Source organism: Bubalus kerabau, chromosome 16, assembly GCF_029407905.1.
Source record: "Bubalus kerabau isolate K-KA32 ecotype Philippines breed swamp buffalo chromosome 16, PCC_UOA_SB_1v2, whole genome shotgun sequence".
NCBI lineage: Eukaryota > Metazoa > Chordata > Mammalia > Artiodactyla > Bovidae > Bubalus > Bubalus kerabau.
Genome location: NC_073639.1, coordinates 23,747,883 through 23,775,444, shown reverse-complemented (window position 1 = coordinate 23,775,444; position 27,562 = coordinate 23,747,883). Strand labels below are relative to the sequence as shown.

General features: G+C 38.4%; 1 long non-coding RNA gene across 3 annotated transcripts in view; it reads right to left on the bottom strand.

Annotated features, from left to right (window-relative positions):
• The window catches only part of LOC129630391 (uncharacterized), a 199,084-nt gene that overhangs the window by 26,953 nt on the left and 144,569 nt on the right, over positions 1-27,562 (bottom strand). The window contains exons 4-5 of one of the 3 annotated variants that reach the window (XR_008703657.1): positions 5,043-5,150; positions 1,322-2,607 (exon numbers count right to left, since the gene is read on the bottom strand). The exons of 1 other annotated variant lie outside the window; for it this stretch is intronic. This is a non-coding gene — a long non-coding RNA (uncharacterized LOC129630391). Of the gene's footprint in view, positions 1-1,321; positions 2,608-5,042; positions 5,151-27,562 lie in introns of those variants that run through there. One more of the 3 variants, XR_008703658.1, reaches the window with a different exon arrangement.

Below are 27,562 nucleotides of genomic sequence, written 5' to 3'. Positions count from 1 at the left end.
GTTAGAAGAGCCTGATCTTGCCAGCTCTGTCTCATTACAACTTGACTTCAGCTCAAAAAGCGGAGACTGAAATGGAATTTGGATTTGTATCACTATTGCACTGGATCAGACACATTAAGTTCCCAATAGAATCACTTTTCTGCGAGCCAGTGGTCAAAGAACTTTCTTATACTTAATATTCACAAGAGAAGGCAAAGCAGTCTTTTTTATCTAGTTATGGGAAGAACTGGAACTACAAAATCTAAAGTCATAGTGGGGAAAAAAAAACATTCACACTTCATGAGTTATGCCTGTTAAATTATTATATGTAACTGTATTACATATTTATATAGTTATATAGTTTATATTATATTAAAATAAAACTTTTAAATTTTAAGTTTTTTAAAGATCTTTTAAAAATTATACCATGTTTAAACTTTAGTTACTGCAAATGTCAAAGTCAGCACTTTTACTAACATTTGTTAGGACACTTTGCAAACCATGTAGCTCATTAACACTTTGAATTCCACGTGTGTGGAAACATTCAGATATCCCATCTAACATTGTTATATCCTATTTTCATCTTAGATTAGAAAAAATTTGAATCTCAAGATTAACACTGAATTTTTAAAAAATATTTATACTTCTAAAACAAATTGCTATGTAATGTGACTGTCAAGCTTTAAATCATTCATGTGAAACTGACTATATTCAGAAACATTCTAATGGAAAATATAGAGAATGAAAGGGGGAAAAGGAAAAACTAATGAGCCATGGTTTAGTAAGACATCTGTACTTTTTTTCCTCTCTATATGGGCTTTTCCACTGTCAATTTGATTAATGGGATGTCTTTAAATGTATCTCCTTTTGGATATCTTTTATCTCAACAAGTCCATTTCATGTTCTTGCCACCAACATTTCCAGTAGATTTCTTCTAACATGTCAGAATGACAGATAAGTTTTCGTAGTCAGCCTTATACAGAGCTCATTATTTTTTCAAACCAGTGTAATTGCCCTGAAGGTCCCCAAAGCAAAGGGCCTTGGAGTGCCCTATGATTTCCAAACTCATGCTACATAAAGGTCTCCATTTCTGGGCTTAAAATAAGAGTTTAAGTCACCGGGCAAGGTCAACTACTGATTTCTTGTAAACGTTTATGAGTTAATTTGAAATAAACATTTTAAATATCTTAAACAGATCAAATTGATGTTCAATTTTTAATGTAATCCATCTGCAATTTCTTTCATAATAGTTGGCTAATAACAGTACAATAATTTATCATCTAAAATTTACTTAATTCAGGGTAAAGATTTCTGATTGAAAGTTTGAATAAAGTAGCATTTCTATAATACATAATATAAAATTGCAATAAAAAGTACTATTTTTATTCCATAAAATATTTACAAAACACATATTTATGTCATTTCCTTTTAAAAACACTCAACTGAACTGTAAAGTTTAACCATCTACCTAAAATTATTTTTTGTCAGATATTTGTAAAAAAAAAACAATATTTGTTGGTTTTACTTAAGTAGGCAGAAAGGTATTTAAGCTTATAAATAAACCCACACAAACCTATGGTCAATTAATCTATGACAAAGGAGGCAAGAATATATAGTAGAGAAAAGATAGTCTCTTCAGCATGCAATGCTGGGAAAACTGGACAGCTGCATGTAAAAGAATGAAATCAGAACAGTCCCCAACACCATGAACAAAAATAAACTCAAAATGGATTAAAGACCTAAATATAAAACCAGATACTATAAAACTCCTAGCGGAAAACATAGACAAGACACTCTTTGGCATAAATCACAGTATTATCTTTTCGGATCTGTCTCATAGAGTAATGGAAATAAGAACAAAAATAAACAAATGGGACCTAATCAAACTTAAAAGCTTTTGGACAGTAAAGGAAACAATAAACAAAACAAAAAGACAACCTACAGAATGGGAGAAAATATTTGCAAACAATGCAGCCAACAAGAGATCAATCTCCAAAATATATAAACAATTTATACAGCTCAACATCAACAAAACCAAACAATCCCAATCAAAAAATGGGTTCAGTTCAGTTCAGTCGCTCAGTCGTGTCCAACTGTTTGCGATCCCATGAATTGTAGCACGCCAGGCCTTACTGTCCATCACCAACTCCCGGAGTTCACTCAAACGCATGTCCATCGAGTCAGTGATGCCATCCAGCCAGCTCATCCTCTGTCGTCTCCTTCTCCCCCTGCCCCCAATCCCTCCCAGCATCAGAGTCTTTTCCAATGAGTCAACTCTCCGCACGAGGTGGCCAAAGTACTGGAGTTTCAGCTTTAGCATCAGTCCTTCCAAAGAAATCCCAGGACTGATCTCCTTCAGAATGGACTGGTTGGATCTCCTTGCATTCCAAGGGAGTCTCAAGAGTCTTCTCCAACACCACAGTTCAAAAGCATCAATTCTTCAGCACTCAGCTTTCTTCACAGTCCAACCCTCACATCCATACATGACCACTGGAAAAACCATAGCCTTGACTAGACAGACCTTTGTTGACAAAGTAATGTCTCTGCTTTTGAATATGCTATCTAGGTTGGTCATAACTTTCCTTCCAAGGAGTAAGCGTCTTTTCATTTCATGGCTGCCGTCACCATCTGCAGTGATTTTGGAGCCCAGAAAAATAAAAAATGTGTAGAAGATCTAAATAAGACACTTCTCCAAAGAAGACATACAGATGACCAAGAAGCACATGAAAAGATGCTCAGTATCATTAATAATTAGAGAAAAGTAAATAAAAAATACAATGAGGTACCAACTCACACCAGTCAGAATGGTCCTTATCAAGAAGTCTACAGATGATAAATGCTGGAGAGGGTGTGGAGAAAAGGGAACTTTCCTGCACTGTTGGTGGAAATGTAAAATGGTACAGCTATTATGGAGAACAGTATGAAGATTCCTATAAAACTAAAAACAGAGCTACAATATGACCCAGCAACCCAATCCTGGGCATAGAGAGAGAGAAAATTGTAATTCAAAAAGATACATGCACCCTAATGTCCACAGCAGCACTATTTAAAATACCCAAGACATGGAAACAACGCAAATGCCCATCAACTGAGGAATAATAAGATGTAGTGTGTATATATACACACACACATACACACACATATACACAAATACAATGGGCTATTAATCAGCCATAAAAAATAATGAAGTAATGCTATTTGCAGCAGGAGAAGGCAATGGCACCCTACTCCAGTACTCTTGCCTGGAAAATCCCATGGATGGAGGAGCCTGGTAGGCTGCAGTCCATGGGGTCGCACAGAGTTGGACACAACTGAGCGACTTCACTTTCACTTTTCACTTTCATGCATTGGAGACGGAAATGGCAACCCACTCCAGTGTTCTTGCCTGGAGAATCCCAGGGATGGAGGAGCCTGTTGGGCTGCCGTCTATGGGGTCGCACCGAGTCGGACACTACTGAAGTGACTTAGCAGCAGCAGCAGCTATTTGCAGACACAAAGGCCTAGAGATTATCATACTAAGTGAAGTAAGCCAAACATGTTAAGTAGCATCAGTTGTGTCTGACTCTTTGCGACCCTATGGACTGTAGCCCCCCAGGCTCCTCTGTCCATGGGATTCTTCAGGCAAGAATACTGGAGTAGGTAGCCATTTCCTCCTCCAGGGGATCTTAGTGACCCAGGGATTGAATGTCTCCCGTGTCTCCTGCACGGCAGCGGATTCTTTACCACTGAGCCACCAAGGAAGCCCAACAACTATATCAGTTCCATTCAGTTCAGTCACTCAGTCACGTCCGACTCTTTGTGACCCCATGGATTGCAGCACACAAGGCTTCCCTGTCCATCACCAACTCCCAGAGCTTGCTCAAACTCATGGCCAACAAGTCGGTGATACCATCCAACCATCTCATCCTTTGTTGTCCCCTTTTCCTCCTGCCTTTAATCTTTCCCATCCTCAGCATCTTTTCTAATGGGTCAGCCCTTTGCATCAGATGACCAAAGTATTGGAGCTTCAGCATCAGTCCTTTCAGTGAATATTCAGGATTGATTTCCTTTAGGATTGACTGGTTTGATCTCCTTGCAGTCCAAGGGACTCTCAAGAGGCTTCTCAAACACCACAGTTCAAAAACATCAATTCTTCAGCGCTCAGCTTTTTGTGTTGTCCAATGCTCACATCCATATATGACTACTGGAAAAACAATAGCTTTGACTATATGGACCTTTGTCAGAAAAGTAGTATCTCTGCTTTTCAATATGCTGTCTAGCTTGGTCATAGCTTTTCTTCCAAGGAGCAAGCGTCTTTTAATTTCATGGTGGCATTCACCATCTGGAGTGATTTTGGAGCCTAAGAAAATGTCACTGTTTCCATTGTTTTCCCACCTATTTGTCATGAAGTGATAGAATTGGATGCCACGCTCTTTGGTTTTTGAATGTTGAGTTTTAAGCCAGCTTTTTCACTCTCTTCTTTCACTTTCATCAGGAGGCTCTTTATATCCCTATGCAAAAATATGAATCTAGACACATATATAACACCCTTCACAAAACTTCACTCAAAATGGATCATAGCCCTAAATGTAAAATGCAAAATTATAATATGCCTAGAAGATAACATCGGAGAAAACTAGATGATCTTAGGCATGGCAATAACTTTTTAGATACAATATAAAGGGCACAATTCATGAATGACAAATTGATCAATTGGACTTCATTAGCATTAATGTAGTATTAGCTTTTGCTCTGTGAAAGACAACCTTAAGAAATGAGAGACAAACCTCAGACTGGAAGAAAATCTTTGCAAAAAACATCTCATAAAGAACTGTTATCCATGATATTAAATGAACTCTTAAAACTCAACAATAGGAAAACAACCAACCCAAATAAAAAATGAGTCAAAGACCTAACAGACAGCTCACCAGAGGAAATATACAGATGGCATGTAATCATATGAAAAGATGCTCAACATGGTATGTCATCAGGGAAAGGGAACGTGTGAATCATTCAGTCGTGTCTGACTCTTTGCGACACCAAGGACTGTAGCCCTCCAGGTTCCTCTGTCCGTGGGATCTTACCAGGCGAGAATACTGGAGTGGGTAGCCATTCCCTTCTCCAGTAGATCTTCTCAGGTCTCTTGTGTCTCCTATTGGCAGGCAGATTCTTTACCACTAGCGAAATGCAGACTGAAACAAGTATGAAAGAAAGTGTTAATTGCTCAGTTGTGTCTGAATGTTTTGTGACCCCACTGACTGTAGCCCATCAGGCTCCTCTGTCCATGGGATTTTTCAGGCAAGAATACTGGAGTGGGTAGCCATTCCCTTCTCCAGCAGATCTTCCCAACCCAGGGATTGAACCCTATTCTCCTGTATTACAGGCAGATTCTTTACCATCTGAGCCACCAAGGAAGCCCAAACAACTATGAGATACCACTAAACACCTATAAGAATGGCCAAAATCTGGAACACTAACATCAAATGCTGGTGAGCATGTGGACTTTAGGAACTCTCAATTCATTAATTGTGGAAATGTAAATAGTACAGCTACTTTGGAAGACAGTTCAGCAGTTTCTTACAAAACTAATCATACTCTTATCATTTGGTCCAGTAATCACTCTTCAGTATTTACCCAAAGAAGTAGAAAACTTATGATTTCCCCAATACCCCTGCCAAAAAAAAACCCTGTACATGAATGTTTACAGTAGTTTTATTCATAATTGCCAAAGCTTGGAAGCAATCAAGATGTCCTACAATATATGAATGGATAAATGAGCCATTGGATATTCAAACAATGTAATGTTACTCAGTGCTAAAAAGAAATAAGCTATCAAGCTATGAAACTTCATCAATATAGAGGAAAGTTAAATGTATATTACTAAATAGAAGTTAGTTTGAAAAAGCTATATAATATATGGTTCCAACAACATGACATTCTGGAAAAAGAAAAACTATGGAGACAGTAAAAAGATCAGTGTTGGCCAGGGGCTGAAGGTAGTGCAAGGGATGAACAGGAAGGTCAGAGGAGTTTTTAGTACAATGAAAACACTCTTCATTGTACTTTAAAGATGAATATATATTGTTATACATTTGTCGAAATCCAGATGTATAACACCAAGGGTGAATCCTAAAGTAAACTATGAGGGGGTGAGGGTGTGTCAGTATGGGTTCACTGATCACACCAAATGTACCACTCTGGTGGTGGTTATTGATAATAAGAGAGGCTATGCTTGTTTGGGGGCAGGGCAATATGAGAAACCTCTGTAACTGATTCTCCATTTTGCTATGCTGCTCTACAAATGAAAAAAGAAATGAAAAAGATACTGACAGACCAATTCAAAGATTCATTTTTTGATGTCAGGAAAAACAGAAAAATTATTCAGTAGTCATTGTTAAACTACATGCAAAAAGAAATGAATGCATTTTAAAAGATATTTAGTCTGTTTCAGAATCAACTAGGAATCAATTAGGTGAGTAGTTTCTTAAAATAAGTTTTATTCCCACTATAATTCATTACATATTTGTTTAAGCTTTTTATCATAAAAGTTCATTTCTTTCCAGGCAAGATCTAGGACTACATCATACAAAAAGATTTTGTCCTAGATAAGGTTTCTAATATCATCTTTATTTGGGGGACTTTGAAAAGTCATATATTAATACATACGATGTAGATGTGTGTTATCTGAACTCAAGTCTTCAGAATATCTTAACTTTTCACTATAGCATCTGAAATTCATCAGAAAAATTATTTTCTAGGATCCCCTTTACAGAGTATTACTAAAATTCATATATATATATATATATGCAATATTGCATAGGAACCTAGAATGTCAGGTCCATGAATCAAGGTAAACTGGAAGTGGTCAAACAGAAGACAGCAAAAGGGAACATCCCCATTTTAGGAATCAGAGAACTAAAATGGACTGGAATGGGTGAATTTAACTCAGATGACCATTTTATCTACTACTGTGGGCAGGAATCCCTTAGAAGAAATGCAATGGCCCTCATATTCAACAAAAGAGTCTAAAATGCAGTACTTGGGTGCAATCTCAAAAACGATAGAAGGATCTCTGTTCACTTCCAAGGCAAACCATTCAATATCACAGTAATCGAAGTTCTATGCCCCAACCACTAATGCTGAAGAAGTTGAAGTTGAACAGTTCTATGAAGACCCACAAAACCTTCTAGAACTAGCACCAAAAAAAAGATGTCCTTTTCATAATTGGGGGCTGGAATGCAAAAAGAGGAAGTCAAGAGATACCTGGAGTAACAGGCAAGTTTGGCCTCGGAGTACAAATGAAACAGGACAAAGGCTAATCGAGTTTTTCCAAGAGAAGCACTAGTCAGAGCAAGCACCATCTTCCAACAATGTAAGAAATGACTCTACACATGAACATCACCAGATGGTCAACACCAAAATCAGATTGATTATATTCTTTGCAGCTGAAGATGGAGAAGCTCTACATAGTCAGCAAAACAAGACCAGGAGTTGACTGTGGCTCAGATCATGAAATCCTTATTGCAAAATTCTGACCTAAACTGAAAAAAGTAGGGAAAACCACTAGACCATTCAGGTATGACCTAAATAAAATCCTTTATGATTATACAGTAGAAGTACAAATAGATTCAAGGGACTGGATCTGATACATAGAGTACCTTAAAACTATGGACAGAGGTTTGTAAAATTGTACAGAAGGCAATGTTCAAAACCATTCCCAAGATCTTAAATACCCAGATGACCATGAGGGTGTGACCAGTCCCCAACCCCCAGAGCCAGACATTCTGGAGTGTGAAGTCAAGTGGGCCTTAGGAAACACCATATAAACAAAGCTAGTGGAGGTGATACAATTCCAGCTGAGCTATTTCAAATCCTAAAAGATGATTAAAAGACACTTACTCCTTGGACTGTGAACTTCCAGATGTTCAAGCTGGTTTTAGAAAAGGCAGAGGAACCAGAGATCAAATTGCCAACATCCACTGGATCATCGAAAAAGCAAGAGAGTTCCAAAAAACATCTATTTCTCCTTTATTGACTATGCCAAAGCCTTTGACTGTGTGGATCACAATAAATTGTGAAAAATTCTGAAAAAGATGGGGATACCAGACCACCTGACCTATCTCTTGAGAAACCTGTATATGGGTCAGGAAGCAACAGTCAGAACTGGACATGGAACAACAACTGGTTCCAAATAGGAAAAGGAGTACGTCAAGGCTGTATATTGTCACCCTGCTTATTTAACTTCTATGCAGAGTACATCATGAGAAACGCTGGGCTGGAAGAAGCACAAGCTGGAATCAAGATTGCTGGGAGAAATATCAATAACCTCAGATATGCAGATGACACCGCCTTTATGGCTGAAAGTGAAGTGGAACTAAAGATACTCTTGATTAAAGTGAAAGAGGAGAGTGAAAAAGTTGGCTTAAAGCTCAACATTCAAAAAATGAAGATCATGGCATCTGGGCCCATCACTTCATGGCAAATAGATGGGGAAATAGTGGAAACAGTGTCAGACTTTATTTTTGGGGGCTCCAAAGTCACTGCAGATGACGACTGCAAACATGAAATTAGAAGATGCTTACTCCTTGGAAGGAAAGTTATGACCATCCTAGATAGCATATTCAAAAGCAGAGACATTACTTTGCCAACAAAGGTCCGTCTAGTCAAGGCTATGGTTTTTCCAGTGGTCATGTATGGATGTGAAAGTTGGGACTGTGAAGAAAGCTGAGCACCGAAGAATTGATGCTTTTGAACTGTGGTGTTGGAGAAGACTCTTGAGAGTCCCTTGGACTGCAAGGAGATCCAACCAGTCATCCTAAAGGAGATGAGTCCTGGGTGTTCACTGGAAGGACTGATGTTGAAGCTGAAACTCCAATACTTTGGCCACCTGAGGCGAAGAACTGACTCATTGGAAAAGACCCTGATGCTGGGAAGGATTAGGGGCAGGAGGAGAAGGAGACGAAAGAGGATGAGATGGCTGGATGGCATCACCAACTCGATGGACATGAGTTTGGGTAAACTCTGGGAGTTGGTGATGGACAGGGAGGCCTGGCGTGCTGCGGTATATGGGGTCGTAAAGAGTCAGACACAACTGAGTGACTGAACTGAACTAAACTGACTCCTTGGGAGCAAAGTTATGACCAACCTAGATAGCATATTAAAAAGCAGAGATATCACTTTGTTAACAAAGGTCCATCTGGTCAAGGCTATGGTTTTTCCAGTAGTCATATATGGATGTAAGAGTTGGACTATAAAAAAAAGCTGAGCGCAGAATTGACGCTTTTGAACTGTGGTGTTGGAGAAGACTCTTGAGAGTCCCTTGGACTGCAAGGAGATCCAACCAGTCCATCCTAAAGGAAACCAGTCCTGGGTGTTCATTGGAAGGACTGATGTTGAAGCTAAAACTCCAATACTTTGTCCACCTGAGGTGAAGAACTGACTCATTGGAAAAGGCCCTGATGCTGGGAAAGATTGAGGGCAGGAGGAGAAGGAGATGACAGAGGATGACATGGTTGGATGGATGGTATCACCGACTCGGTTGACGTGAGTTTGAGCAAGCTCCAGTTGTTTGTGATAGACAGGGAGGCCTGACGTGCTGCAGTCCATGGGGTCGCAAAGAGTCGGACACAACTGAGCAACTGAACTGAACTGAATTATAATTCCTACAATGGAAAATGATATTTAATTTTTTTAACAAAAGCTGGAAACCTATGAAAAAAAATAAAACAAATATATTAAGGTCTATCCTAATAACTGAGGCTTCCCAGATGGTGCTAGTGGTAAAGAATCTGCCGGCCAATGCAGGAGATACAAGACTCTGGTTCAGTTCTTGAGTTGGGAAAATCTCCTGGCAGAGGGCACAACAACCCCCTCCAGTATACTTTCCTGAGAATCCTGTGGACGGAGAAGATTGGCAGGTTATGGTCCATACTGTTGCAAAGAGTCGGACAGGACTGAAGCAACTTAGTACAGCACAGCACATGTGGAGAAGGAAATGGCTACCCATTACAATATTCTTGACTTGGAAATCCCATGGACAGAGGAGTCTGGCAACAATCCATGGGGTCAGAGAGTCAGATATGACTGAGCGTGCATGCATGTATATCCTAAATTTAATATTAAAGTTTAAAAATTAAATATTATTTGGCTTGTTTTTTTAAACATTTAAACTAATTGCAATTTTTGTGATTCTTCTTATACTAAAATGTATGTATGTGTGTGAGAAACATTATCCAGCAAAAAAAGGAGGCCCATCAGTAGACATGTATCATATCAAATATGGGAAGGCAGTCTCAGAATTTTATTCTTTCCTATGAAAAACCAGATACTCTATTATTGATGGCATTTTCCATTATGATATGTCATCTGGATTTCACAGTGAAAGGGTGACTTTGATGAAATAATAAAGCAGAGAAAGCAAAGCAGAGTAGATTAAAATATTTATCTTTCTTTTAAAGTTCAGCATGTTACTTCAGTAAAAAATATACACAAAATTGAATGTGATGGTGGCTATATAATGTTAGCTTCTTACCAGTATAAGAGGAGGCATGGAATGTTGAAAGTTGTGTCTCTGTTGAATACTGTATTATTTTGATAATATAGTAGACTAGTTTATAATAAAAATAAATTCTAAAGCTAGTATATTAGAAGGAGAGGAATTAATCTTCTTGTATTTGTAAAGATTTTTAGATAACAGTACTTATGCAGAATATTTTTAATATAGGACCCACATATATATTCACTTTATATGGTGTTTATTAAATGTCTATTTAATTCATCATAGTGTTGTCTCATATTCATTGATCTCTCTGGCAGTATATATTGCTTTCAAAACACACTGAAGGGTAGCAAAGAATTCACAATTCAAGATACACAGTATCAAAATTAGGAGTTATTGTATTAGTTTGGGGGAATAATAAATAAATCATTAAGATGAGTAATAGTTAAATGTAGTGACTATTTTGATCATGGATGAATGGGTGTCACCATACTTTGATAATCTTAAACAATGTTAACCACAATTCTTGCAATTTCATATTACAATTTGATAGTTTTATTAAATTTGTCTAAGTAGAGAGATAGGACATATTATGTTTATCCATTTTTTTTGTTTTGGCTGTACCACATGACTTGTAGGATTTTTAGTTCCCTGACCAGGGATCAAACTGGAACCCTCAGCAGTAAGAGTACAGAGTCCTAACCACTGGAATGCCAGGGACTTCCCATGATTATCAGTCTTAAGGAAAACAAATCATCACGACAATTTCTTTACCTCTACTCAAATAATAAACCTAATGTTAAGAGATATCCAAAATCTACTATGGACATTATATTATGGATACAAATAACAATGGATACTTTGAATATTTCATTCTTAATCTATAGAAGGTACTTCAGTTCAGTCGCTCAGTCGTGTCCAACTCTTTGCAACCCCATGGACTACAGCACTCCAGGTTTCCCTGTCCATCACCAACTCCCAGAGCTTGCTCAAAATCATGTTCTTTAAGTTGTCCCTAACACATCAGACAATCTTATTGCAAAACAGAAGTAGGTACAGATACATAAAGCATCCCCTCCTGGTTTGATCTCCTTGGACAACAAGGAGATCCTAAAGGAAATCCTAAAGGAAATCAACCCTGAATATTCATTGGAAGGACTTATGCTGAAGCTGACGCGCCAATATTTTGGCCACCTGATTCTAAGAACTGACTCATTGGAAAAGATTCTGATGCTGGCAAAGACTGAGGGCAAGAGGAGAAGGCACAACAGAGGATGAGATGGTTGGATGGCATCACTGACTCAGTGGACATGAGTTTGAGCAAACTCTGGGAGATGGTGAAGGACAGAGAAGCCTGGCGTGCTGCAGTTCATGGGGTTGCAAAGAGTCGGACGTGACTGAGTCACTGAATAACGAATCCCCTCCTCAAGGCTGACATAATCCAGGGTGAGGGCATACATCTTGGCAAACTGGACTAAGGCTAAATTACCTCTTTTACAAATCCTTGTTGAATGATTTCTTGCTGTGAAAAATCTATGCCAAGTATTGTTGATCACAGCACTACCTTTTATATATAAGGTAAATATAACCCTGTGCTTCTCCCCTAAGAAATCATAAGCTCTCCAAGGTCAGGGATGACACAGGGTAGAAACTAATTGTTAAATTACTGTTCTATTTTCTACTGAGCGGACTTTTTAAAACCTTAAAAATGTAATTGCCTCTATTTGTAGCATTTCATAGTTCACTTAAGATTTTATATTCATTATTGTATATGTCTATGACATCGGAAAATTGGGTGTGATTATTGTGCTCCTTAAGTATTACACAGCTGGTAAGCACATGAACCAGGACTATAAAAGCAATTCTGAATTTTCATCTATTGTACTTTCCTTTTCAGCAATTTACCATGAAAGAGCTGCTACCATTAAAACAATGTGACATATTAAGGATACTATTACACGGTGGGTTTGCATAGAGAACTTAACTAAACGTGAATCTAGAGGCAGCTCGAAGTTTTAGATACAAGGTGCCCCAAGATTTCAGTCTTCATTTCCTCCTTCCTGAAGAATCATAAAACAGTTATAAAATAGGTCTAATAATGCTGACAGAAAGCCATTTACCTCTCAGTTTTCAACTGAGAAATACTAATCTCTGGGGGGTATAATCTCGAGGTAGCACTCTTGGAGTTGCATTTGCTGGAGGATTTTCCACAATTTAATGGGAAAAAAGTGTTGGCCTGAAACACAGTAGGTGAATTTCCATTTATAGCCCTGCATGAAGCCCACTCTGACCCCTAGAATGGAACAAAAGAACGTCCTTCTTTTCTCTTGGATGCAAGGCTTTTGAAGTCTGGAATTTCATCCTAGTTATCATTGTTCTTTTCCCGCTAAGACACTAACATTTGGAAGAGAGTCAATAAAATTTTGCTTAACTTAATTGAATTTTAAAGCACAAACGTTTGCGTATTTTTAGCCAGTTTCAACCAAGTTTAAACACTGAACTCTTATTCACCGAGTAAAAGGGGCTTAATGACATTTCCCTTTCATCCTTTTTTTGAAACTGAGAAATACAGTTAAAACAATCAACTAAATAACTAGGAGGCAGAAAAATTCAAAACAAATGTTTAAATAAACTTGACAGTTTGAACCTCAACTTTCTCATTTGTTCTCAATCTGATATAATTAAATTTAAACTTTATTTAACATTTCTTTAACCTTTGTAAACATTACCCAAAGTCACTGAAACATAGTTTTGATCTGTCCAGGTATCACGAGTTCAAGAGTTGATTGACTCAAAAGTATTTTTTTTTTCTTTTTTAATTGGAATGTAATTGTTTTACAATGTTGTGCTGGTTTTTGCTGTACAGCAATGCAAATCACCCATATGTATACATATATGCCTTCCCTCTTGAACCTCCCTCCCACCACCCATCCCACGCCTCTAGGTCATCATAGAGCACTAAGCTGAGCTCCCTGCATAATATAGCTGTTTCCCGCTAGCTGCTTTATACGCGGTAGTATATATATGTCAATGCAGGTATAGGTACGTAAGAAATACTTTGAATCTCTCAACTTAAAGTATTTCTTATGTGCCTATATCTGCCTCCTCTCACTGCCAACAAGCATGGCAAGAACCCTGGCAGCACCTGGGGATTCTTTCAATGAAAGAACATAGCAGATTGGGGCCTATTGATTCAGGGAGAAAGTGGTTCATATATGAACATGTATGTATCATTCACATACATACTTAAAAATATATCTAAGTTTGTTTTGTGAATATATACAAACCACAAGCCACATCATTATCCATCACCAGATTTTTTTTTAATTGGAGATTATAGATAAAGTAACAAAATTAAAAATATAAGAAAATCATAGTGAAATTCAAAAGAAATGATGACAATTTATTCTGGAAAAATAGGCCTTGTCTCTCTATAACCCCACTGTTCCCTGAACCACTGGCATTTACAGTGTTGATTACAGGACCTGGAATTCCCTCTCTTTTCTTTCCTGCTTATTCAGATTCATTCATCAAGTTCCAACATACGTACCTTCTATTCCCTGGAATCTTCCATGAAAACTCAAGCCCACACTCATCTTACATCACACATGGATATTACCATGGCTAATGTTTAACTTTCTAAATTTTTGTAGGCATTTAGCTTTTATCTTACATATCCATCTAGTTCTTTTTTTTTTTTTTTAATTTTATTTTATTTTTAAACTTTACATAACTGTATTAGATTTGCCAAATATCAAAATGAATCCGCCACAGGTTTACATGTGTTCCCTCTTACACTGTTGGTGGGAATGCAAACTAGTACAGCCACTATGGAGAACAGTGTGGAGATTCCTTAAAAAACTGGAAATAGACATGCCTTATGATCCAGCAATCCCACTGCTGGGCATACACACTGAGAAAACCAGAAGGGAAAGAGACACGAGTACCCCAATGTTCATCGCAGCACTGTTTATAATAGCCAGGACATGGAAGCAACCTAGATGCCCATCAGCAGATGAATGGATAAGAAAGCTGTGGTACAAATACACAATGGAGTATTATTCAGCCATTAAAAAGAATACATTTGAAGCAGTTCTAATGAGGTGGATGAAACTGGAGCCTATTATACAGAGTGAAGTAAGCCAGAAAGAAAAACACCAATACAGTATACTAACGCATATATATGGAATTTAGAAAGATGGTAACAATAACCCTGTGTACGAGACAGCAAAAGAGACACTGATGTATAGAACAATCCATCTAGTTCTTGACTGTAAGCAATTGAACCAACTCTAGATTTATAGGATTAATGAAGCCTGTAAATCAGACTTGGGATATAAGCAGGATCTGGGGATGCTAGGAAACAGGAAAATAGTTCAGGTTGGTTCCAGAAGCAGTTTGATTAAGATGTGCTATCTTCTACTGTTTCAGTATCTCAACCTCCATGCCAAAAATAATGTCTTAACTCCCTATATATTTGCTATAAAATCTCAAGATTCAAAGTCTCAGCAAATTATGTCTTCTCTTCCCAGCAACTGGAGAAAGGACAATCTAGTTTTCTCAGCTTCAATATGGTGGCAGTGGAGCCTTGACTCTTAGCACAACTTACTCCATGAAAGCTCATCCTAAATGGAGAAAATGTTTAAATTTGAGTACGTCAAAATGCTTAGAGATGTCTACAATTTTAACATTTATAATATAAGCTCACTAAAGTCCAAAAGAAAGGCAATGCCACAAAATGCTCAAACTAGCGCACAATTGCACTCATCTCACACACTAGTAAAGAAATGCTCAAAATTCTCCAAGCCAGGCTTCAGCAATATGTGAACTGTGAAATTCCAGATGTTCAAGCTGGTTTTAGATAAGGCAGAAGAACCAGAGATAAATTGCCAACATCCACTGGATCATCGAAAAAGGAAGAGAGTTCCAGAAAAACATCTGTTTCTGCTTTATTGACTATGCCAAAGCCTTTGACTGTGTGGATCACAATCAACTGTGGAAAATTCTGAAAGAGATGGGAATACCAGACCACCTGACCTGCCTCTTGAGAAATCTGTATGCAGGTCGGGAAGCAACAGTTAGAATTGGACATGGAACAACAAACTGGTTCCAAATAGGAAAAGGAGTACGTCAAGGCTGTATATTGTCACCCTGCTTATTTAACTTATATGCAGAGTACATCCTGAGAAACGCTGGGCTGGAAGAAGCACAAGCTAGAATCAAGATTGCCGGTAGAAATATCAATAACCTTAGATATGCAGATGACACCACCCTTATGGCAGAAAGTGAAGAGGAACTAAAAAGCCTCTTGGTGAAAGTGAAAGAGGAGAGTGAAAAAGTTGACTTAAAGCTCAACATTCAGAAAACGAAGATCATGGCATCTGGTCCCATCACTTCATGGGAAATAGATGGGGAAACAGTGGAAACAGTGTCAGACTTTAATTTTTTGTGCTCCAAAATCACTGCAGATGATGATTGCAGCCATGAAATTAAAAGACGCTTACTCCTTGGAAGGAAAGTTATGACCAACCTAGACAGCATATTCAAAAGCAGAGACATTACTTTGCCAACAAAGGTCCGTCTAGTCAAAGCTATGATCTTTCCAGTGGTCATATATGGATGTGAGAGTTGGACGGTGAAGAAAGCTGAGCACCGAAGAATTGATGCTTTTGAACTGATGTGTTGGAGAAGACTCTTGAGAGTCCCTTGGACTGCAAGGAGATCCAACCAGTCCATTCTAAAGGAGATCAGTCCTGGGTGTTCTTTGGAAGGAATGATGCTAAAACTGAAACTCCAGTACTTTGGCCACCTCATGCGAAGAGTTGACTCATTTGAAAAGACTCTGATGCTGGGAGGGATTGGGGGCAGGAGGAGAAGGGGACGACAGAGGATGAGATGGCTGAATAGCGTCACCGACTCGATGGACATGCGTTTGGGTGAACTCCGGGAGTTGGTGATAGACAGGGAGGCCTGGCGTGCTGCAATTCATGGGGTCACAAAGAGTTGGATACAACTGAGTGAGTGACTGAACTGAGCTGAAAGTTACAAGTTCATTATATCTCATTTTTATATTCTTCACTCTGCTCAAAACAATGTTGGCTCTATGGTATACATTGTAACATTTGCTAACAGACTAGTGAGTAGAGATAAGCATAAGACTGTCTCTTCCAAAGCCAAAATTTCATGTTTCTAAACCTTGATTCAGATAACTATTCTTATATTCCTAGGCCTTCCATAATCAGACAGTTCAGCATATGCTATGGAACAGCTTTAATCATTGCACACTAACAATAAACATTTATAGTGTATGCATAAACTGTAACATGTACTTTAGAGAATCCTGCTGCTGCTGCTGCTGCTAAGTTGCTTTAGTCGTGTCCGACTCTGTGCGACCCCATGGACGGCAGCCCACTAGGCTCCCCCGTCCCTGGGAGTACAAAACACAATCCGTTATCCAAAGGCCCTCATAATCCTGATAGAGAGATGGATGGTTTTTCTCATGAGAAACAATTTGGAAAAAAGTCTAAGACAGTCATAAGCAAGCACATATGATGTATAGAGGCTCCTTGCATGGGCACTAAGAAAATACCAAGTAACCAAAAGATTAATGTGGACTGTGTTTACTTCAAGATCATGAGTATAAATTGATCTATACAGTCTGAATTCAAGGACGAATAACATTCTCAGAGTAAAAATCTGATGAATAATAATATTGTGAAGCAGCTTGATTTATACAACACTAATAAAAAGTCCTTGCACCGCATTGGTAAAATAGGTTTTATAATACCAATTGTCAGTGTTCCAATTGAACATATATTTTTTTTAATTTTCAGGCAGGAGATTTCATTTCCTTGAAAAATTCAAGAAGTTTAGCATTTTGAAATTGACAAATTTAGTTCATTAATTCAGATGTCTGTGAGCATTTCTCTGAACAATTTTGTTTCATAATGCATGATTGTTGCATTCTTTCTGATAAACTTGTAAAACAGAAAGAAAAAAAATCACTGAGTGAGAAATTTTTCTGTTTTTCTGTAATATCATTTTCAAAAAGGAAAAACAACAGCCTTGTAAAGATTCAGATAAAGATGTAAAGGTATTTTTATTATTTTTCCTAAAGGTTCTCTTAACATTATCATATCAAGTTGGAGTCTTTTTGATAAACATGGTATTCTGATACTGTAGTATTAAGCACAAAAGTAAGGAAACTTTCTTTTTTGTGGGGTCCCAATAGGAAGTAGATTGAATGCCCAATTATAATCATTACAGAAGGATTTAACAAAGAATATTAACAAATAAGTGTAACTTGTATATTGTAAAGAAAACTATTAGAGAGAATGGCAGATCACAGGGTTAACCCTAGGTCCCCAAGGCTAGGTGAGAAGATGCTATAGTTACAAGGAAGGGCTGCCTTGAGACAAGCCATAACCTTCTATCAAAGGGTCTCCGTAACTTACTAGCCCTTCCTTCCAGTCTGCTTCTTAGGCTCTCAATGGGCCAAATTCTGTTAGAAGCCAATAATGTTGTCCACCCAACTCAGCCTTCTGGGAGCAGAGAACAGGGCAGAGAAAAGTAGAGAGCTGACATGGAGGGGCAAAGGGATTGATTTAGCAAGCAGAATCTTACATAATGTTCCTAGATTTTTACCAGGTTTTCTAGTAAACAAATATGCTGCTAGAGTTTTGCTAAATTAAGAATTTACATTACAAAGGCCCATGGCAACCCAGTGATAGATTTCACTAAACAGAAAACAGTAATTAAGATTAGTAGACATTAAGAAGTTAATAATGAATCAAAGCATGCCTTTTAATGCACTGATCAATTGTGTATTGTTTAACCAGTGCATAAGAATTGTTTATTCACCTGCACATTTCTTAGGAGCTTGACAAAGTTTTAAAGAACTTTGTCGAAAACCTCTTCCATGGGAAAAAAATTTAAAGACAGATAAATCTTGTTTCCTTATTCTAAATTAGTAACATTTTATTAATTCATTTACTTATCACTCAAGATACATTAATATAAGTCTACTACTTATTCAGTATTGAGTCCTTGAACTTCAGGAGTTCAGCTAGTCAATAAACTCTAATGGAATGCCAACCACTATGAACAAATTAAATTCACTTAAAATACACTGAGTTAATAAAACTTTCAAAATGTAAGTTCTTTTAAAGCATTTACCCTTCACAGGAAACTATGCCATTTCCCTTCTTTCTGTTTATTGCTGTTGTGATCCCTGCTGAAAAATCAGCATTTCAAGGATCAGCTATGCGTGTGGCTTTACTTTTTAAAAAATATATTGAATTATTTGGTCTGCAAAACATCAAAAGGTTGGAATATCCATCAAATTGCAGATTTCTTAAGGTCAGAAATTATGTTCTCTATTCCACTGGCAATTTTATGCTTCCTTATTCAGGGTCACAAACAGAGCAGTTACTAAGTTCATATAGTTGCAGATCTCAAATTTAAGCTCAGTTCTTAATCTCTATGCTAGACTGACTGAACTGAGGCATGCCTTATTTTTTCTGCACATGTGAAAATATCAAGCATTGCACTGCCAAATATTTCATTATGATTTTATCTACCCTCTTGAAATGTTAATATTTCTACCTTCCATAGTATTCTGCTAGTGAATCACTGCTGTTAAATTAAATTAGATGATCTCACATTTTTACACACTTTAATGGCAAGAAATATTCCCAACTCAACAGCTTTAAAACAATATGGCTACATCGTCTGCAATCCTGAGAGTCTGTATTCAGTTCAGTTGCTCAGTCGTGTCTGACCTTTGTGACCCCATGAATCACAGCATACCAGGCCTCCCTGCCTACTATATTAAGCACAGAGCTCAAACTTAATAATCCACACTCACAACTGAGGTCTGAAAAGGAAAGCTGTGGTGAAATTCTAGGGATATATCTAAAAACAAGTGAGTCATTTAATATTATTATGATACAGACTCCTAACGTGGCAAGTTGCCTCTGCCTGAGAACTATAATTTGTACCACTCAGAAAAAATGGGAAGTCATTTTTGACAGTTCTGTTTTGTTTTGTTTTGTTTTTAAGCAGAAAGCTCTTTTCCATCTGCTTCTAGCTTTCTACTGGGTTGGCTGAAAAAGTTCCTTTGGGATTTTCTGTAACATCTTATGGGAAAATCTGAATGAACATTTTGACCAATGCAACACATTAATTGTGAAATAGCTAGCTAGTCTGTTTTTATGGAACAACTGACTGATTCCAAATTGCAAAAGAAGTATGTCAAGGCTGTATATAGTCACCCTGCTTATTTAATTTACATGCAGAGTACATCATGTGAAATGTGGGTTGGATGAAGCGTAAGCTAGAATCAAGATTGCCGGGAGAAATATCGATAACCTCAGATATACAGACGGAGAAGGCAATGGCACCCCACTCCAGTACTCTTGCCTGGAAAATCCCATGGACGGAGGAGCCTGGTAGGCTGCAGTCCATGGGGTCGCGAAGAGTCGGGCACGACTGAGCGACTTCACTTTCACTTTTCACTTTCATGCATTGGAGAAGGAAATGGCAACCCACTCCAGTGTTCTTGCCTGGAGAATCCCAGGGACAGGGGAGCCTGGTAGGCTGCCGTCTATGGGGTCACACAGAGTCGGACATGACTGAAGTGACTTAGCATAGCATAGCATACAGATATACAGATGACACCACCCTTATGGCAGAAAGTGAAGAAGAACTAAAGAGCCTCTTGATGAAAGTGAAAGAGGAGAGTGAAAAAGTTGACTTTAGACTCAACATCCAAAAAATCATGGCATCCAGTCCCATCACTTCATGCCAAATAGATATGGAAACAATGAGAGACTTTATTTTGTGGGGCTCCAAAATCACTGCAGATGATGACTGCAGCTATGAAATTAAAAGACACTTGCTCCTTGGAAGAAAAGCTATGACCAACCTAATGGAAGTGGAAGTGGAAGTAGCTTAGTTGTGTCCAACTCTTTGCAACCTCATGGACTATACAGTCCATGGAATTCTCCAGGCTGGAATACTGAAGTGGGTAGCCTTTCCCTTCTCCAGGGGATCTTCCTAACCCAGGGATCAAACCCAGGTCTCCCACATTGAAGGCGGATTCTTTACCAGCTGAGCCAATGACCAACCTAGACAGCATATTAAAAAGCAGACATTACTTTGCTGACAAAGGTCCATCTAGTCAAGGCTATGGTTTCTCCAGTAGTCATGTATGGATGTGAGAGTTGGACTATAAAGAAAGCTGAGCACCAAAGAATTGATGCTTTTGAACTGTGGTGTTGGAGAAGACTCTTGAGAGTCCTTGGTGTGCAAAGAGATCAAATCAGTCAATCCTAAAGGAAATGAGTCCTGAATATTCATTGGAAGGACAGATGCTGTAGCTGAAACTCCAATACTTTGGCCACCGGATGCAAAGAACTGACTCATTGGAAAAGATCTTGATGCTGGGAAAGATTGAAGGCAGGAGGAGAAGGGGACGACAGAGAATGGGATGGTTGGATGGCATCACTGACTTGATGGACATGAGTTTGAGCAAGCTCTGGGAGTTGGTGATGGACAGGGAAGCTTGGTGTGCTGCAGTCCATGGGGTCACAAAGTGTCAGACATGATTGAGTGACTGAACTGAACTGAACTAGCCTTTAACTCAATAGACCTGGAATAAACCAGGTGTGAGTAGGGCATGGGTGGAAGGGATATATCCCATATTACACTACTGCCTGGGTGAAAGAATTCCAAAAAGTAAAGTGTGATTTTTTTCAAGGAAATTTAACCCTAAGGATACTGAGTTTGGAGAATGGAAGGTTTTTCTTATTTTCTTTTTTTTGTTTGCTTGCTTTAGTATCTTTTTGAGCAATAGGGATGGGGAAATCAGATTTCACAAAAAAATGTTTTTCTAGAAATTGAGTGTTAGACTGACAGATGCACAAATAAACTTCAATTCTAGCTGTGGGGCTGGAGGGACCTATAACCATCACCAAGACAAAAGGGAGCCAAGGCAAGTATATTCCAACACTTACCTTTAAAGGAAAACTGAGTCCTATGGAAGGTCATTTCACTTGAGATGAAATAATCAGAAAGTAAAGAAGGGAGTAAGGGAGCAAGGGAAGGAAAGGTAGGGAGGGAGGAAGAGAGAAAGAGACAGAAGGGGGGGGGCGGAAATAAACCCTTACGGTTGATGAACAATAAAAAAAGGGAACTAGAAAATCATCCTGAACATTTATGAAAAGTAAACACCTCTGAAAATATTGCAGTGCTGTTTCCAGACAGAAAATTCATGAACATATTTGTCACTCTAGAAACTAATGCAAAAAGATATAACATGTATGAAGTTAGAATGAAAATGCAAGAGACAATATTAGGTTGAAATGAAGAGAAAAGTTGATACAGAAGGAACTGTGAACAATCTAAAAGTCATAATTTTCTGTCAAGATTCTCCAAAGCAGAATTTTTAACAAGGGCATCCAGACAACATGTGGCTTCATTAGCAGAGGTGATACAAGGCATAGTCATCCAAAGGAAGACCATCTTTAAAACAACTTTCAACAGTTCAGTTCAGTTCAGTCGCTCAGTCGTGTCTGACACTTTGCAACCTCAGGAACCACAACACACCAGGTCTCCCTGTCCATCACCAACTCCCGGAGTCCACCCAAACCCATGTCCATCAAGTTGGTGATGCCATCCAACTATCTCATCCTCTGTCATCCCCTTCTCCTCCTGCCCTTAATCTTTCCCAGCATCAGAGTCTTTTCAAATGAGTCAGCTCTTCGCATCAGGTGGCCAAAGTATTGGAGTTTCAGCTTCAGCATCAGTCCTTCCAAAGAACACCCAGGACTGGTCTCCTTTAGAATGGACTGGTTGGATCTCCTTGCAGTCCAAGGGACTCTCAAGAGTCTTCTCCAACACCACAGTTCAAAAGCATCAATTCTTCGGTGCTAAGCTTTCTTTACAGTCCAACTCTCACATCCATACAGACCACTTGAAAAACCATAGCCTTGACTAGACGGACATTTGTTGGCAAAGTAATGTCTCTGCTTTTGAATATGCTATCTAGGTTGGTCATAACTTTCCTTCCAAGGAGTAAGCGACTTTAAATTTCATGGCTGCAATCACCATCTGCAGTGATTTTGGAGCCCAGAAAAATAAAGTCAGCCACTGTTTCCACTGTTTCCCCATCTATCTACCATGAAGTGATGGGACCAGATGCCATGATCTTTGTTTTCTGAATGTTGGGCTTTAAGCCAACTTTTTCACTCTCCTCTTTCACTTTCATCAAGAGGCTTTTGAGTTCTTCTTCACTTTCTGCCACAAGTGTGGTGTCATCTGCATATCTGAGGTTATTGATATTTCTCCCAGCAATCTTGATTCCATCTTGTGCTTCTTCCAGCCCAGCATTTCTCAGGATGTACTCTGTAAGTTAAATAAGCACGGTGACAATATGCAGCCTTGAAGTACTCCTTTCCTATTTGGAACCAGTCTGTTTGTTCCATGTCCAGTTCTAACTGTTGATTCCTGACCTGCATACAGGTTTCTCAAGAGGCAGGTCAGGTGGTCTGGTATTCCCATCTCTTTCAGAATTTTCCACAGTTTGTTGTGATCCACACAGTCAAAGGCTTTGGCATAGTCAATAAAGCAGAAATAGATGTTTTCCTGGAACTCGCTTGCCTTTTCCATGATCCAGCAGATGTTGGCAATTTGGTCTCTGGTTTCTCTGCCTTTTCTAAAACTAGCTTGAACATCATGAAGTTCACGGTTCACATATTGCTGAAGCCTGGCTTGGAGAATTTTGAGCATTACTTTACTAGCATATGAGACGAGTGCAATGGTGAGGTAGCTTGAGCATTCTTTGGCATTGCCTTTCTTTGGGATTGGAGTGAAAACTGACCTTTTCCAGTCCTGTGCCCACTGCTGAGTTTCCCAAATTTGCTGGCATATTGAGTGCAGCACTTTCACAGCATCATCTTTCAGGATTTGAAATAGCTCAACTGGAATTCCATCACCTCCACTAGCTTTGTTCATAGTGATGCTTCCTAAGGCCCACTTGACTTCACATTCCAGGATGTCTGACTCTAGGTGAGTGATCACACCATCATGATTATCTGGGTCATAAAGATCTTTTTTGTACAGTTCTTCTGTGTATTCTTCCCACCTCTTCTTAATATCTTCTGCTTCTGTTAGGTCCTTACCATTTCTGTCCTTTATCGAGTCCATCTTTGCATGAAATGTTCCCTTGGTATCTCTAATTATCTTGAAGAGATCTCTAGTCTTTCCCATTCTGTTGTTTTCCTCCATTTCTTTGCATTGATCGCTGAGGAAGGCTTTCTTATCTCTCCTTGCTATTCTGGGGAACTCTGCATTCAAATGGGTATATCTTTCCTTTTCTCCTTTGCTTTTCGTTTCCTTTCTTTTCACAGCTTTTTGTAAGGCCTCCTCTGACAGCCAAATTGCTTTTTTGCATTTCTTTTTTCAACATGTACAACGTATTTATACATAAAATACTGTTTTCATCTCAGCTTGTTTCCTTAGGAAATGTACCCATGTCACAAATTCCCTGAGTTCACCACATTATAATGCTCTTTTTTCCACTGTGTGTATCAAAAAAGGACTTCAGAATTTACTGAGTGCAACACTGAAGGGGTGAAACACAGGGATGCAAAGGAAGGAATAAATTGAGGAACACAAAAGGTAAAAGCAGACTTACTATGTGCCAGGGTGGGAATGGTTAGTTAAATATATATAAAGAAGGAGAGAGGGCCCCTAGCTTTCACACGTGGTGACTAGCAGCAATAATTCAGATGGAACTCAGACACAGGAATTCAAGAGAGTTCCAGATGAAGTGATCAGCTGTGCCTACAGATATGATATAGATACTATAAAGATAAATCAGCAAGGGATATAATTTCAGATGAAGCCAAGCTTTAAATAGCCAAAGTACAAATTTCAGTGAAATATAGAACATTAAGATGTCTAAAATTTTATTTTAGATTAATGCCATTTAGATATCAGAAAAGAATCCCTGCCATGAAATGAGAGGATTAAAATACAATCAGCAAAGTATTACAAAGTAGCAAGTTCATCAGCACCAAAGTGTTGCTAGTTTGAATTCAGATTTGCTAGGTTGGTTGTGTGAAAAGAATTGATGACAAACAGAGACTGTGCCACCCCATGAACTGATGGAAATGACCAATTCAAAGATCTGTCAGCGACTTACTGGGGCACGACCTGGAGCGATGCACTGAGCTTTGGAAAAGACTGTGGCTTCAGTTGAGAGAATCTAGCGTTGGGAGGCAATCAACCACAGAGTTAATTCATTTTAACAAAATCTTTGTGTTTTGCTGAGAGACCCCAAAAAAAAGAAAGAAAGAAATTATGCTCAAAAATAGGCCATGTAACTGAAAGCTCAAGACTGTAATCACAGAAAATAATCTCTCGGCATAGCATTTTGCAAGTGACTCTGGGTTAATGACAGTCACAGCACCATTAGCCCATCTGCATGCATAAGCAGAAGTGTTCAAGGAGTAAATTTAAACTATGAAAGACCTTAAATTCTTAAGTTAAACCCTTAGAGCTGGTTTTCCATACAATTAACACATATATCATTTCAAGAGGCAAGTAAGTTAACAGTTTCAATGTAAGGAACTCGAAGTTAAATAAATACAAGAGATATGGATATAGTTTCTCCTGCTTCTGAGAAAATGTAAAATGAGGTGATTTTCCATGTTAAATGTAATTAGTATGATTTTACGCATTTTGGCATTTACATTTACGATGCTTGAATTTTCTTGTATATCTTGAACAACATTAAGCTATCACACTTTTCTCAGTTAAAAAGTTTACTGCTGTGTACGAGAACTTTCCAAAGCAAGTAATATAATTCTTAACATCAATCCTAGGATATTATTCTTTGGATACTGTGTATGTCATTTAAAATGCAATTTGAAATATTTCTCTAGCTACATCAGAAGAAGAAAACTCAGAAATTATATGTGAAGATGGTTTACAGGTAGGTTTTATGGTTAATCTGTGTACAAATGGAACTGTGGTGCTTAGAAGAAGCATGTAAACAGTAGTTCTGCAAAACATTCAGTGTGGCTTTAATAATTCAAAGACTGCATAACGAGAAAAAGAAAACTATAAATGTGCACTATGATTGCAATTTAAAAAAAAATCCCTGAAACTGGGACATTATACTCTGCCCAAGGATATTAGCAGAATTTATTGTATGTACAACCTGTTTTTACATGACCAGACTTGAAAAGGGATTCTCTTTCCTGGACAATTTTTAAATTGTGGCAGTTCTAAGAAGAACAACAACATATGAAAGGATCGCATTGAACAGATGAAATGTGAGTCACTTTTATTTCATACCAGCCGAAACTAATCAGAACATTGACACTGGTGAGACAGACTAAAAAGCAAAGAAAAGCTAAGTTGAGATATATCAAAACTGAAATTTTAGGGTAATATTTCTAGTCATTTCCCGACATGTTACTCAGTTTGTAAATGAAAGGAAGAGCTATCTGATGGGTAGCTGGTATCTGAGTTAAACATTTCAAATAAATCTTTCATTATATTAAAGAGTACAGAAGTTATTTTCCTCAAATTGTTCCTTGTTGCTGTTCAGTCGCTAAGTCGTGTCCCACTCTTTGTGACCCCATGGAGAGCAGCAGGCCAGGCTTACTTGTCCTTCACCATCTCCCAGAGTTTGCACAAACTCATGTCCATTGAGTTGATCCTCCCATCCAACCAGAGGTGACAGTTCATCTTAGACAGTTTAAAAATATGTTTTTTTATTCTTTTTTTAAAAAATTATAAATTTAAAAAATTTAAATTGTTATGAAAGAAGAGAAGTTGCTCAGTCGTGCCAGACTCTTTGCTACCCCATGGACTATAAAGTCCATGGAATTCTCCAGGCCAGAATACTGAAATGGGTAGTAGCCTTTCCCTTCTCCAGGGGATCTTCCCAACCCAGGGACTGAACCCAGGTCTCCCGCATTGCAGGCAGATTCTTTACCAGCTGAGCCACAAGGGAATATAGCACATGTTGTGTTAGTCTCTGCTGTACAGAAAAGTGAATCAGTTTTTTATATATATGTACATATATCCACTTTTTGCCCCATATAAGTAATTACAGAGTTCTGGATAGAGCTCCTTGTGCTATACAGTAGGTCCTTATTAGTTATCTATTTTATGTATCCTAGTGTGCATATGTCAATCCCAGTCTCCCAATTTATCCCTCCCCACCCCTTCCCCTTGTGGTAACCATGCTGCTGTTGCTCCTGTGCTGTGGTCAGTCATGTTTGACTCTTTGCGATCCCACGGATCCCACCAGGCTCTTCTGCCATGGGACTCTCCAGGCAAGAATACTGGAGTGGGTTGCCATTTCCTCCTCCAAGGAATCTTCCCGGCCCAGGGGTTGAACCTATCTCCTGTGTCTCCTGCATTGGCAGAAGGATTCTTTACCACTAGTATTACCTGGGAAGCCCCCTGGTAACCATAAGTTTGTTTTTTACATCTGTGAATCTATTTGTATGTATGTGTTTGTAGAACTTAATATTACTGGCCCCCTAAAATGCTTCAACTTGAGGAATAAAAGTGTGATAATTCCGTGTTTTTTTTTTTTATTTACAATATTGTATTGGTTTTGCCATATATCAACATGAATCTGCCACAGGTATACACGTGTTCCCCATCCTGAACCCTCCTCCCTCCCCGTACCATCCCTCTGGGTCGTCCCAGTGCACCAGCCCCAAGCATCCAGTATCGTGCATCAAACCTGGACTGGCGACTCGTTTCATATATGATATTATACATGTTTAAAAGCATAACTATCAGGCTGAGAAGGTATCTAAAAAAGAGTTCTGGTATATACTTACACTCACATAATTTAAATCCATAAACCAGCTAAATTCAGATATGAAGAGTGTCCATCTTAACTTTGAAATGTCATCAATGTCAATAAATGCGGTTTGTTGAAGTTTTAAGTTCTGGACAGGACTCACTTCTGTTAGTCCAACAGAGGAAAATATTTATGAGTAGATACTCAGATTAGGAAGATTGCACCAGAATGCAATTCATTACTTTCTCCATTGAGAAAATCTGATGTTAATT